General features: G+C 37.9%; 1 long non-coding RNA gene across 2 annotated transcripts in view; it reads left to right on the plus strand.

Moving 5' to 3' along the window:
- LOC101904702 (uncharacterized) overlaps positions 1-15347 on the plus strand; it is a 530136-nt gene that overhangs the window by 25578 nt on the left and 489211 nt on the right. The window contains exon 3 of one of the 2 annotated variants that reach the window (XR_003035556.2): positions 4525-4761. The exons of the other annotated variant lie outside the window; for it this stretch is intronic. This is a non-coding gene — a long non-coding RNA (uncharacterized lncRNA). Of the gene's footprint in view, positions 1-4524; positions 4762-15347 lie in introns of those variants that run through there. 2 annotated transcript variants of the gene reach the window in all.

A 15347-nucleotide genomic window follows, 5' to 3' on the forward strand; every position in this document is an offset into this window, starting at 1 on the left:
TTCATCCTGCTCAAAATGACAAATTAAAACGAATCCCAGAGCTTTATTCTTAAAGAACATAAGACATGTTTTCTTTTTGAACATTTCATTGCACTGTCTTCAGAATCAAGCTCTCTAAAGAACATTATTATACCTTGAGATTCTTGACACATTTCCTAATAATTTGAAGCTTCTGACATTAATACAATAAAAGATTGCACTTCTGGAAAAAAAAAATCAATGAATCTTTTTGGCAATCGTCCTAAATCTGTAGAGATTAAATTCACTTCCCAGACATTGCTATTTCATATCAAATACAGAGTCCCACAGTATAATTAAGATAGTTGTAGAACCATATATTTCATACCCTAGCTGTCTGCTTTAAACTATCTTGGGAAGTTCAAAAATAATAAGGAAGCTACATCTTAACCAGAGTAATTACATTTGCTAAGCAGAATGGGATGAGCAAGAGCTATGTAAAGGAATAAAATAAATCCACCAGAAAATCAAGAACTTCTACATTCATTCTGATATATAAACCTTGCTGATAAAAGAAAAAAGGCTCACCTCCAGTTACAACTCCCAGGAGAATGGCAGCTATTATCCCCTATTGAGTTGGTACTTACCATATACAGCCTGAACAATTCATACAGAAAAATAAACCGTAACATTCCTGTTTATTTTTACTTTAGCTGAGAGGTGGTGACATTAAACAGTTCTGCACTGCTGCTATCAATCAGCAGGCTGGTGATGTTCTCAGCATGGGACTAAGATTCCTTGGAAACCATGCTCATCAAAGCAAGCAGCTGTCAGAATTCTTCAAATTAAACTGTTATTATGGTAGTATTCATTAGTCAGTTACTGACTATTAAGATATTTTTTATATCGGCACCATTGACATTGGCTGTTGCTTTTTAATATGCAAGTTACATATAAACATGATTCAGTGGCTCGTGTGAGGATGACAGACTCTATTAGAGCTTGGTGTCCACTGTCTAAAGGCTGCAGCAAAGGGCTCCTGTCTCATCCATGCACACTTGAATTTCCCTGAGAAGTTGGATGTTTGTTCTGGTGGTTAGACTAGGGAGAAGGGTAGTAATAATACATTTCAACACTAGTATTTGCCCGGCAAAGTGATAGCTCAACATCAGAAATTACAACTCTGAAAGCTGTTTCTGAGCCCCTGATGACAGTGGTTTATGCTTCTCCAGCTTGATGGTTTGGATTTCCTTTTTGTCTGAGTTGCTAGGCACGTGTTTAACTTTTGCTTGAAATCCAGAATCAAACAAAGGATGTCAAATAGGGTGTGTAGAGAAGTAAAAAGGAAAATCAGATGCAAGCTCTGATAGGAGAAAAAATAGGAAAATACTTGGGTTCTTATTGATTTAAATAGTATCCTTGGCATTTAAAAGTTCTTAAGCTTTAGTTTTTAGTTTCAAGGCAAATTTGACCTAAGTAATTTTACTTCAACTAGAAAAGAATGTGTATTAAATACTTACTAGCCTAGAAAGAGCGATGTATTATTTACACACGGAGCACAAACTCCTTCATACATAGAAACCAAGATCTTCTAGGTTTCCCCTTCCCTCATGCTAATACTCATATGGCATATGGAACAACAGTCTGTTTTGTTGAAATGGAGAATATTTAGTCCAAATTGTTTATGTTGTAGATGAAGAGAGATTCAATGCATTAGGTCACTGGTGTCAGCCTTAATTTTGTTTTTCTCCTCTATTTTCAAAATCATCTTGGATCTCCCATTCCACCCAGAAGTCAAGCCATTTCCAGGTCCTCACATGCATGACGATGCCGACAGACTGAGTATAAACCATCTTTACCTCTGCTGCAAGGGAGTGTGGGATTAGTCATTTTCTTTGACCCAGATTCTGAGATCCCTATTTGAGATTCAACATCAGGGTAGGGCTTGATTTGGTGTGTAGGAGTCAGTGTGAACCACTGATACCACGTTAATAGCTTGTGAAAACCATTGATATCACGTTAATAGCTTGTGAAACCATTAACTTTCAGGAATTTTGCAAGCCATCAACATGTTAATGGCTTGAAATGATGGGCTATGGTTGGATGGACTCTTTACAACATGGAAACTGGCAAATACTACAAGTCAAGCAGTGTTGGTGGTTGTTTCTTCTGGAGATTTGTTTGTTCTCCATTTATTAGCACATGGCTGTTTTGCTGCTGAGTCTCTTTTGCAATGTTTAGAATGCAGGAGCAAAGTGAGTACTCTGCTAATGAGCATTGCCACAATCACTCCTGATAAATTCATCCAGCAAAGAGTTACCATATTTCAGGCACTTTGGCCACCTACCATTGTGCAGAACAAGTGAAAAATTTCAACCCACCATGTGCATGTAAACCTCAAGTCCTTAAGTCCTGCATCTACATCTGACTGGAAGAAGGAAGACACTTTTGTAAATCTCTCAAAGGGACTCATAAAGCCATGGGAGTGTGGTTTGGGACCTGCAGCCCTGTGTTTGTCAAGAGTGCTACTTTTGATTAATTTCCTAGAGAGACCTGTGGGCTCTGCACTTACTGAAGACATGGAAATGAACAAGTCAAAGTTGTGATTTCACAGCTCACCTTCAAGGAAGGGGACAAAATGAACATGATTCAGGAAAATGATGATGCCTTGAAGCAAAGCTCTAAGGAGATGTGAGAGAGATGGAAGGTGGTGAGAGGGGGGCTGCTATGGGTCAGGAGTTCAGGACAGGCCTCTCTGTGGTCTTGGGAAAGAGCACTGCAAAAGGAGAGCAAATGCCCAGTGTCCAGAGTGAGTTTGTGCTACTCAAGAACAGAAAACACCCAAGGTGACTGGAGGAGAGTAAGATACATAGAGAGGGGTATAAGATGGGAACAGTGAGGAGAACAGGGGCCTTTCTTGTCTACAGGATGGAATTTGGGTGTTATTCTATGTGTAGTGAGAAGCTACTGGAAAGATTTCAACAGAGAATAGTTTGCATTTTTTAAACAATCACTCAGGCTTTTGTATGGAAATTAGACTGTAAAGGAAACAAAAGTACACACAGGAGACCAGTTACAAGAATGAATCCTGCTGTCCTACACCTGAGTGCACACTTCCCAAGACAGGGGTTCTTTGTGTGTGAATTTTTATTTATAGTAGAATCTTGCCTCTGAAGCCCTCCTGGTTCAGTTACCACTCACAGCTCAAGGACCCAACTTCCACCTCTGTAAGCATTTGGTTTTCCTTGAATTGTTTCTAAATTAGTTTTTATTAACTGTATATCATGGTGTATTTACTGAAATGATTTAAAAGGTAATTTAAGGAGCATGGGACAATGGAAATAGAGCACCAAGCATGGGAAAAATATGCCCCTTACATACCAAAATCAATTTGTTTGCAATCTCACCTAGGGTTGTTATGAAATAATAACTCTTTCAGGACTGAGACAGTCTTTTCTAAATTGGTATTTGTCCACTCTGGAAGCATGCTGATGTCATCTGAGGATTTTAAAAATACCTATGCCCAGGTGTAACCCCAAGAGTTTCTGATTTCATTGGTCTACGGGAGAATGAAGACATTGCAGTGTTTTTAAAGCTACCCAGATAATTCTAATGTATAACCATGGTTGAATATTATACTTCCGAGTGCCTGGGCTTTTGGCCAAGACAAAAGGAAAATTGGTTGACTCCATGTGGCACAAAAGCAACATCACCTGTCTCCTTTGAGCCTGGAATCATGAATAGCAGCTCTGTTTTCTGTTTTGTTTTGTTTTCCCATGAAGAATAGACAGTTCATTATAGTTTAGGCCCCAAATAGTAAGAGACTATTTCTAGAACTTAGGGCATGAGCTAAGTAGAGATGTCATCCATCCCAAGAAAGAGATGTAAGCCGTCTCAAATACTAGATTTCTAGAAGTGAGTGTTTGCCATATAGAGACTGCTTCTATTTTATTTTAATTCAGTGTAAAATACAAATCTGACGTGGAATAATGGGAGAGTCCCCTCCTATAATTCCAGCCACTCAGGTACTCAGATCTTAGAAGGAAACGTGTACCCAAATAAATGTCAAAAGAGCTCTCTCATGCTTTTAACCACCTGCCCCCAATATCTTGACCTTCCAGAAAATTAACATTCATCAGGGAATGATGCAAAAAAAAAAAAAGAGTTTGAGAGTTTCAGGAAAGGGGAAGAAAATGAGAAAAGGACATGCACTTCTCTCCTAATTTCCATCGAGCATTGTAAGGGACTTTCCCCAAATTATCTCACTTACTACCAAAATAACCCATTATTAATATCACCTCCATTTTGCAGTTGCTAAAACTGAGGCTTTCAATGTTAAGTGATTTTTTTTGGTCAAGATCCCACATCTAGAAAACAGCAGAGAAGGAATCAAATTCAAAATCCCATATTCTTTCATTGTACTATAGTTCTTTCTCAGATAAAATCAAGTGGGGCAAAGGTGCTTAGAACTGGGAAAACTGGAAAACAGATCATGGAAAATCTGGAAAATTAATAGAATGAAGAGAGACAAATGTCAAAAGCATTTTTCTTTCCTGTTCTTTCTAGAGAAGAGGTACTATATCAAGGTTTCCAAGTAGGAATTTCACATGGAATATGGAGGAATTCCCCAGCTACAAAAGCCTTCATGGAACAGGTCAGCAATGACATGGACTGCAAAATGTGGAAAAGAAGAGAGACAGGTTAGAAGCACATTACACCAAGGATTGGCAGATTGCTTTATGTGTTAAAAGACAACTCTTCCTTTTCCTCATGTCTCCCATAAAAGCATTGCAGAGACACTGACTTTGAAATGGCTTTTTTTTTTTTTTTCATTTTTTATTTGTCCAACTATGACATTCAGGAAAAATTCCTATCAGCTTCTATGTTTATTTTACATAAAAGCCCATTCATCATGGTGATACAGAAGAAAAGGTCTTCAGAACTTTCTCTTTTTTAATCCTCAAAGGGATTTTGAGAGTTCTGCAGAGTGGACGTGTTCTTTCCCATGGAGCAAGCATTTGCTGAAATAACCAAGGAAATGGAAGCCAGTATTTTCTACCTGCTGCAACCCACTCAACACGTTTATTTTGAGCACTTTGACACCTAGCTTCTAGTTAAACAATAATTTCGTACAGAACTCCACTTTCCATTATGAAATCATTGTCATTGCTAAAGGGACAAAACAGCTTCTTCTCAACAAATAAAAATCTTGATTTTAGCCATTTACTCCAATCAGCAACTAACCTTCTGTCAAACTAAAAGAAATGCAGTGGCACACAGATTTTCATAAAGGTTTATGAATACTTTCCAACATGTTGTTTTTTCAACGTTCTTCCAATGATTCTCTTTAAGGTTCTATCAAATTTCTAAGTCTTTAGGAAATCTTATGTATCCTTATAAATGGCCAGTGGACGTCTGTATTCTGCCCATCCATGCAGTGTATATGGGCCTTTCTCTTTATTTTGAGTTCCAAAGACCAAAACAAAAAAAGTTGAACACAAAGCAGTCACTGTTTGCGAAAGGTTGGGATGATATCAGAGGCTGCCAATCGGGTTATCTGTTAGGGAGGCTGTTTGAATCCTGCCGCCTCCTTGGTTTCCTGGTGTAAAGGCTGCTGTAGCCCTTTCGTGCACTTGGGGAAATTTTTATTCTTTGCATTGTCATATCTGTGAAATAGAACTGTTTGATGACAACACTGCTGTGAAGTAGAAGGTAACCTTTGCTTCACTATCAGGCAACTGGGGAAATGCAGTCGTATCTCAGGGCTAAGAGTGATGTCATTAAAAGGCAAGGCTGTTAAAAGAGAAACACAAAACGTGGACTTCCACTGCATTCTCCCTAGTAGGAAGACATTCCATCCGGGAACAAATGGCATGACTGGGTAGGACTACTCCGGGAGTTCCAGTGCCACGCTGGGACAAGAGGCGTTGACAGCTGCCAGGAAACCAAACTGTGACGTAATGGAAGTATATCATGATGCAGTTGTGTTTCCTCTCTTTTTGTTTCGTTGCCCTAAGCAAGAGAACTTTATAAATAAAACCCCAAGGCAGAGGACCAAACTTGGTGTTGGAGACTTTAATTTTCCAAATTAGTAACCATTCTAAACCATAACGTCTAGCTCAGGGTTTGAGTTGGTACTCTTTTTATCTGAACCTAATATAGAAGCATCTCTTCTTTGGGGGAATGCCTGGGTATCCATAAAAAGGTGACCATAAAGATTCTCTTTATATGCTGCTATATTCTGAATAATAACTTTTCTTAAGTGTGTGCTATATTCTTAAGCTCAGTATTAGAGAAAATTTTAGCTATTGCTCTTACCAGCAGTATGATAGTTTAATTACTAAGTCATGTCTGACTCTCGCAACCCCATGGACTCTGGCAGGGAGTCTGCCAGGCTCCTCTGTCCATGGGATTTTCCAAGCAAGAATACTGAAGTGGGTTGCCATTTCCTTCTCCAAGGGATTTTCCTGACCCAGGGATAGAACCCCAGTCTCTTGCATCACAGATGGATTGTTTACTGACTGAATTACCAGTGAAGCCGGGCAGGTACTAAAGACCACTTTTTTAGCTGCCGTTTCCATTATTTGAGGATCAATTGTTCTGATTCTAGGCAACTCTGGTATCTTCAGTGATTTATTATTCACTTTGTGAATTTTTTGACCCTTTCTTTGTTTCCTTTCTCTCTCCCACTGCATTATCTTTACTTCACCATTCACTCTTACACTCTTATCTTTCCAAATAGAGATCAAGAATATAGGGCTGAAGCCAGGCAGTGTGACTCCTTGGGAAAATGGATGAGGACTGGATGGGTGAGGAAGTACTGGGAATTCTTGGCTGAAATGCAGTTTTAGAATTTTCTATGGATTTTATTATCTCTGCTCTTATTCTTTCCCATCCAAAATTATAATTGAAATATAACAGTTTTATGTATCTGCATCTGGATATAATGCAGTCTGTGCACTCTGCCTATAAAGATGCTTGGACTGGTAAAACATCTGGAGAAAAAGAGGGGTTTTGATATTATCTAAACTTTGGATGTTGTCATTTTTTTATTTGCCTATCCAGTGTTTATAAAAGAATAAGATTTTCCACATTGTTGATAGAAATTGTATATTGAAATCATATGGAGATCTTTTTTCAAAGTACACATGTACCATGTCCAAGCCTGGAGATTCTAATTTAGTTTTCTGTGTTGGAGATCAGGCCTGTATGCTTTTTAAAACGTTTCAGGTGATTCTGAACTAGGCCTCTAACTGAAAACCAATAGGGTGAAGACAAATTAATTTTTATATGTTTTCTGTGATGGTATTACTTTGACTCATAAAAAAGTCACTACTTCTCTACTATCCATTTTTAAAAGAATCCTCTGGAGGTTGTTTATATTATTTTTATTTACATACACATTTCCATAGGTGAAATTTTTAAAAGCTCCACTCTACTGAGTTACGTGCTGCAATCCTGATTGCTATATTCATTTTAGTCAGCAAATAGAATTCTCAATCTCACCAATTAGAAAACAGACATAAAAATACCTGTGATAAGATGCTTAACTATGGATCATCGAAAAAGCAAGAGAGTTCCAGAAAAACATCTATTTCTGCTCCATCGATATGCCCAAGCCTTTGACTGTGTGGATCACAATACACTGTGGAAAATTCTGAAAGAGATGGGAATACCAGACCACCTGACCTGCCTCTTGAGAAACCTGTATGCAGGTCAGGAAGCAACAGTTAGAACTGGACATGGAACAACAGACTGGTTCAACATAGGAAAAGGAGTATGTCAAGGCTGTGTATTGTCACCCTGTTTATTTAACTTATATGCAGAGTACATCATGAGAAACGCTGGGCTGGAGAAAGCACAAGCTGGAATCAAGAATGCCCGGAGAAGTATCAATAACCTCAGATATGCAGATGACACCACCCTTATGGCAGAAAGTGAAGAAGAACTAAATACTCTCTTGATGAAAGTGAAAGAGGAGAGTGAAAAAGTTGGCTTAAAGCTCAACAGTTAGAAAACTAAGATCATGGCATCTGGTCCCATCACTTCACAGAAAACAGATGGGGAAACAATGGCTGACTTTGTTTTGCGGGGGCTCCTAAATCACTGCAGAAGGTGATTGCAGCCATGAAATTAAAAGACAGTTACTCTTTGGAAGGAAAGTTATGACCAACCTAGACAGCATATTGAAAAGCAGAGATATTACTTTACCAACAAAGGTCTGTCTAGTCAAGGCTATGGTTTTTCCAGTAGTCATGTATGGATGTGAGAGTTGGACTATAAAGAAAGCTGAGCACAGAAAAATTGATGCTTTTGAACTGTGGTGTTGGAGAATACTCTTGAGAGTCCCTTGGACTGCAAGGAGATCCAACCAGTCCATCCTAAAAGAAATCAGTCCTCAGTGTTCATTGGAAAGACTGATGTTGAAGCTTAAATTCCAGTACTTTGGCCACCTGATGCGAAGAGCTGACTCATTTGAAAAGACCCTGATGCTGGCAAAGATTGAGGGCAGGAGGAGAAGGGGATGACAGAGGATGAGATGGTTGGATGGCATCACTGACTCGATGGACATGGGTTTGGGTAGACTCTGGCAGTTGGTGATGGACAGGGAGACCTGGTGTGCTGCGATTCATGGGGTCTCAAAGAGTCAGACACGACTGAGCGACTGAACTGATAGTAAACCAAAGATTGGATTATACATCAGAAATATGGGTCTGATCACATCTGTGCCCTTAACTCTAGGGCTCAGTATCTGCATTGGTTAAATGCAGAGTTGGTTAAGGTAAGCCCTGGGGTCCTCTTTGGCTTCAGCATTATGGGATGCCATTTACATTCTAGTCCTGTGTGAAATGGACTGGCAGTTGCTAACTGAAACAAATGCATGAGGAGTTGCCTTTGCTGCTTTCCAGAGGACCACTGTAGCTATGGAGCCAGGAGTACCCAGGAGCTACCCTTTCCCTGTGCCATCTGCCCCAGCCAGGAATGGTTTGGTCCACATAACGTGTTATCTAGGTAGTGGGCCTTAGACTGTCAGATTGCCTGTCAATTTCAGTTCCTTTGGATTCATGACCCTTAAAGGTATTAGTATCAGACTTTATTTTTGGGGGCTCCAAAATCACGGCAGATGGTGGCTGCAGCCATGAAATTAAAAGATGCTTACTCCTTGGAAGAAAAGTTATGACCAACCTAGATAGCATATTCAAAAGTAGAGACATTACTTTGCCAACAAAGGTCCGTCTAGTCAAGGCTATGGTTTTTCCATTGATCATGTATGGATGTGAGAGTTGGACTGTGAAGAAGGCTGGGTGCCAAAGAATTGATGCTTTTGAACTGTGGTGTTGGAGAAGACTCTTGAGAGTCCCTTGGACTGCAAGGAGATCCAACCAGTCCATTCTGAAGGAGATCAGCCCTGGGATTTCTTTGGAAAGAATGATGCTAAGGCTGAAACTCCAGTACTTTGGCCGCCTCATGTGAAGAGTTGACTCATTGGAAAAGACTCTGATGCAGGGAGGGATTGGGGACAGGAAGAGAAGGGGACGACGGAGGATGAGATGGCTGGATAGCATCACTGACTTGATGGACATGAGTCTGAGTGAACTCCAGGGGTTGGTGATGGACAGGGAGGCCTGGCGTGCTGCAATTCATGGGGTCGCAAGGAGTTGGACACAACTGAGCAACTGAACTGAAAGGTATTAGTTGCCTGAATTACTGACTGATGATGACTGTCATGTATACACAATTAACTCTTAGTTTCACTAGCCCTAAAATGAGACCCATATGTTGCTAATCTACACATGTGTGTTAGTCTGTCTTCCTACAGTGGAATCACAATCAGGTACTTCAAATGAGATGTAGACTGGTGATTTTTAAGCACTTTGGCAGTCATGCAGAATTTCCACTCCATTGACTGATCTGTACCACACTTAGTAATGCCTATCTTTTACATATGATTTTACAACCATTTACAAGAGATTGAGCATAGAGAAGTACACTTTCTTTTTTTTCTTTGCCAAACCATACTTAAATTACCCTTGATTAAGAGTTTTTCTCTAGTTTTTCCTCTGGGTATTTGTTACAAACAACTTTTCTACTAAATAAAAATCTTTTAAAAAAATGCTGTACATAGTTAAATATAATACATCACACATACTTATATGTGATTCACAAGAATAGTTGCTTTTTTGTGCATCTTTTTTGTCGTGTAAAATAGATACTCACTGAATTACTTCCTTTAATTTTGGAATGCCCACCATTTCTTTAATATGGTGTTGAATGAGACTTGCATGGGTATATTGTAGACCTAATAGTAATCTCTCCATTTAAACACATGTCACAAACTTTTGCTCTTAGAATCCTTCAGAGTAGTTTACTTTTAAAGTAGGAAGAAATAAACTATTTTCTATATCATACTTCCTGAGAGTTTTAAACCATTGAAGCAACAATATCTATTCTTTGTTTGTACTGGTGGTTCAGATGGAAAAGAATATATCTGCAATGCAGGAGACTTGGATTCAAATCCTGGGTCAGGAAGATCCCCTGGAGAAGGGTCTGGCAACCCACTCCAGTATTCTTGCCTGGAGAATTCCATGGACAGAGGAGCCTGATGGGCTACAGTCCATGGGGTTGCAAAGAGTCAGATACCACTGAGCAGCTAACACACCCACCCCCTCTAAATAATAGTTCTCAGCATTCTACATGTGTCAGTACCCTAGACTATCACACACTTTTCTTACCTGCCCAAATGTCTACCTATTGTATCTTCATACATTCAATGAACACCCAATGAGTATCTACTCTGGATTAGCTCTTTACAAGGCAATAAGGGAGAAGCAGTGGGAAAGAAGACACTGTCCCGATGGAGCAAGGAAGACTAATTAATTAGTAAAGAAGTACTAATGAATGAGTAAAGAAGATACTTAAGAGCATATTAAATACTATAAAGGAAAATACTTATGATCTGATACAGACTAGGGGATTATTTTGTATTGGGAAGTGAGAGAAAGCTGTACTGAGAAGGTGGCAATGTAAATTGGACTTTAATTAAAAAAAAAAAAAAAAGGAAGCCAGAGGTGATGTAGAGAAAGAGAATCTAAGCTGTGGGAAGAGTAAAGGCTGAGACACCAAGACTGCCACAAATGTGGTGCATTTGAAGGAAGAAAAGTCAGTGGTGTGAGCAAGACGAAGAATGGAGAAAAACATCTGAGAGAAAAGTGAGTTGTGGCAGAAAAACTGGACTTTATTCTACAGGCAAATGTAAGTTACAGAGTATTAATCTGCATGCAGTGGGGAGTCCTGAAAGGTAGCACTTGGTTTATATTTTAAAAATTAGCTACTGCTTGGAAGTTGGATTATAGGGAGCAACAGTAGAAGGAAATCAGCTAGGAGGAAACTATTGTCTTTATTATGGGATACTTACGAAGCACAGAGAGGAGTCTTATATGTTCTAAGTATTCAGTAAATGTTAGACATCATTGTGATTTGTCTGCTTTCTTCTCTTTCCTGTTTTTTGTTCTTCTTATGATGAGTATCATTCTCATTGTCATTATTTCCATAGTCCGTTTGGGAGATGATGGTGGCTTGAACTAGAGGTTTAGGGCTGGAGACAAAAGGACAAAGTGGATGGATTTGGGAAAAGTTTGGGGTTCCTATACATCTTTTGAAGCCCAGATTTAGTCCTAACTCCTCATAACATTTCCCTGATCAATCACATTTCCTCAGTTAGCTATTAAATCATCATGAATCTACTTCTAGTCAGTTTTGTCTCTAAAACTCATTAGGTAAAGAAAGGATTTGTGAAATGCTTTGAGAATTCTGAATCCCAGGTTCAACTCTAAATATCTTTATTCTGAAGAAGGAAGAAATCTGTATTTCAAAACGTATGCTCCAGGTGATTCAAATTACGGTGGCTTGTCTACCCAACCTGGAGAAATACCAGTCCAAAGTTTGGAAAAGAGAATAAGATGGGAGATAAGAGATTTGGGAGTGTATGTATAGGTAGCAATGAAAGGGCTTTTCTGGTGGCTCAGCAGTAAAGAATCCATCTCCCAATGAAGGCGATATGGGTTTGATCCCTGGATCAGGAAGATCCCCTGGAGAAGGCAATGGCAACCCATTCCAGTGTTCTTGCCTGGGAAATCTCATGGATAGAGGAGCCGTGCGGGCTACAGTACATAGGGTTGCAAAAGTGTCAGACATGACTTAGTGGCTGAACAACAACAAAAATGCAATGAAAACCATGAGCGTGGCTGCAACTGACTGAGGATAATGTGTAGAGGGAACAAAGTAGACCTAGAACTAAGCCTTGCGGGGGGAGCCTTTGAAAGAGAATGAGGAGAAAGAAAGCTGAGAGCTGTATCAGTGACGCCTAAGAGCAGAATTTCAAAAAAGTATGGTCATACATTCATTCCTAGGAAATGCTATTAGAAAGCCTTCTCTGTGCTAGGCACTGGAACACAGCAAAGAACAAAACAGACAAACATCCCTGTTTCTGTAGAATGTTAGTCAAATGAAACAAAATGGCCTGAAAACCTCAAAATAGAAAAGAGAGTTTTAAGGACTGTTAGGTAGATGCCCAAATTGCAGAGGTTTGGGAAATGAGTAGGAGATGAAAATGTGGAAACAGAAAATGTGATTTATACGTTCTAAATAACCCTAAAGGGGAGAAAGGAACCAAGCTCTATATAGCCTCTCCCTGCAACTCATTAGAGGAAATGCAAGACCTCAGGGACAAAGAAGTGAAAACCTAATTTTGAACTCTAGCACACAAAATTATAGATGTTGAAAGAGCTAAAATATCTTCAAGTGACCTGGAATCTAGAAGAACAAAAATAGAACCCTTTGCAGAATGGTCCAAAAAACTAGCAAATAACAAAGACAATCTGTTGGTTTCTAGAAGAGAGAAAAAATTTTGTAAGATTTTTTGGACTAATAAAGAATGAAAATGCATGAATTAAACGTAGTCAAACATTAAAATTATGAGATTGCTATTCTGCGAAATATTTTATCCATATAAAAATAGAGGCAGAAAGGAATTTAAGACAAATATAAAACTGTGTGACTCACACTCATTTCCTCCTTTCCTGATTGATTTCTTCCTGCTCTTTTCCTCAGAAACTGAAAAGTGCACCTCAGGTCAGAGAAACCAGTTGAAAGTCCAGAACTATGTTCATTGTTAAAATCTGTAATATTAAGTAGAGGTGCAGATATGTCATTTATTCCAAACTCTGAAGACCTAAATGCTGTTTCCCAATGGCACAATTAGATACTCGTGTATTGGGGTACAATTTCTAGTTAATAAAATTGATTATTTCCAAGTATACATTAAAGATTATTTATCTCAATTTTTTCATGATTAATATTACATGAATCAAAATTCCAAAATTTTTTGGAGTGTGTAGTATATTCAGCATAATAATATTTGGTTGGAAACCAGCCTGGAAACTAAATTTATGAAAACTATCAGGAAAATTTTCAGATGAACCAATGATTCAAAGACAAACAATAGACTCACACAAAATCAAAAAAGAAAGACTAGGAAATTTTATTTCTAATTATGGAATAAAAATACTTTGTTTTCTACATAATATAAAACCTAGATATCATAGGGGAGTCTGACTAGATAAAAATTTTAAATAGTAATAATAAAAATAATTAGCATAAGTTAAGTGAGAAAAACAGAAGAAACACTTGCAATCATTATGACAAAGAACTAACTTAACTTCCAAAAGTACATACATTAAGAAAAGGAGAAATGATCCAATAGGAAAATATGATAGGGACTTCATAGTAAAATATATATATATATAATTGTTAATAAAATTGATATAAAGATGTATTTATTCAGTTTTTTTTTTTTTTTGCTATAGTCATGGTTTATTGCAGAGAAAGGATACAAATTAAAATCATCAGGTGGGATGAACTGGGAGATTGGGATTGACATATATAAAACATATAACTAACGAGAACCTACTATATAGCCCAGGGAACCCCACTCAGTCCTCTGTGGTGACCTAAATGGGAAGGAAATCCAAAAGAGGGTGTGTGTGTGTGTGTGTGTATGTGTGTGTGTATATATATATATATATATATATATATATACACACACATGATTTACTTTGCTATTCAGTAGAAATTAACACAACATTGCAAAGCAACTATACTCCAATAAAATTTTTTTTTCTGATATGGTTTTTAATTTTATTTTATTTTTGAACTTTACATAATTGTATTAGTTTTGCCAAATATCAAAATGAATCCGCCACAGGTATACATGTGTTCCCCATCCTGAACCCTCCTCCCTCCTCCCTCCCCACACCATCCCTCTGGGTCGTCCCAGTGCACTAGCCCCAAGCATCCGGTATCGTGCATCGAACCTGGACTGGCATAATTAAACTATTACAACTACATGAGCTTAGGGTACTGTTATTAGTCCCATTTTCAAAAAATAGCTAATTGTCCTACCACTATTTTCATAAAAGCTCCCCTAATCCCCACTGATTTGTAATGCTACAGATATTATATAGTAAATTTTCCCATATCAATTGGACTGTTTCTACACTCTTGTTTCTTTCATATTTATTCCTGAACAAATGCTACAATTACTTCATTACTATTACTTCATGATACCTTGATAGCTGATAAACAAAGTTTCATCCTTGATAATCTTCTGCAGAACTTTTCAACTATTTTAGGTACTTTTGCACTTTTATTAAACTTCAGAGAATTGAAAACATTTTTCTGTCCCACAAAACATCTAACAGGAAAATGAGATTATATCCTCTCCATGATCACAGTCATAGCAATGCATTTGTTTAGGTCTTCTATAATTTTCTTCAATACTGTACAATTTTCTCTGTATATCCTAAGATGTTTTGTTAGAATTATTACAGTTACATCAGATTTTCTAACTACCTTTTTCTCATGAATAAAAAGTTAAACGACTCTTACCCTTCCTTATATATCTGGGTATCTCTAAGACTTGACACCTGTCAACCTCACTTCCAAGACTTGCTCAGTGATCCACTGAAAGAGTTTACTTATTTACCCATAAGTAAATAGATTTTGAAAGAATAAACTGGCAATGTCCACTTTAAAAGAGGCCAGATGTACCTTTGAAAGGAAATGAAACCAAATTACTCAAAAGAGATGATGGCATTAATGGTCTATAAAAGACTAATGATAATTGGTCAAATGAGTAAATGTCAAAAAAAAAAATCCGCTAGTTGAGTTTTTAAGTTTTAGAACCACATGACATAATCTGCTGATTAATGAAAATTATTTCCTCTTAGTGGCCCTTAAATATCATGAACAATTATAATTATCCCTGCTCAGTTATTTATAAAATATTCATATTCCAAATTTACAAGTGATGTTCCAGTGAACAGTTAAAG

This window comes from Bos taurus, chromosome 7, assembly GCF_002263795.3.
Source record: "Bos taurus isolate L1 Dominette 01449 registration number 42190680 breed Hereford chromosome 7, ARS-UCD2.0, whole genome shotgun sequence".
Classification (NCBI taxonomy): domain Eukaryota; kingdom Metazoa; phylum Chordata; class Mammalia; order Artiodactyla; family Bovidae; genus Bos; species Bos taurus.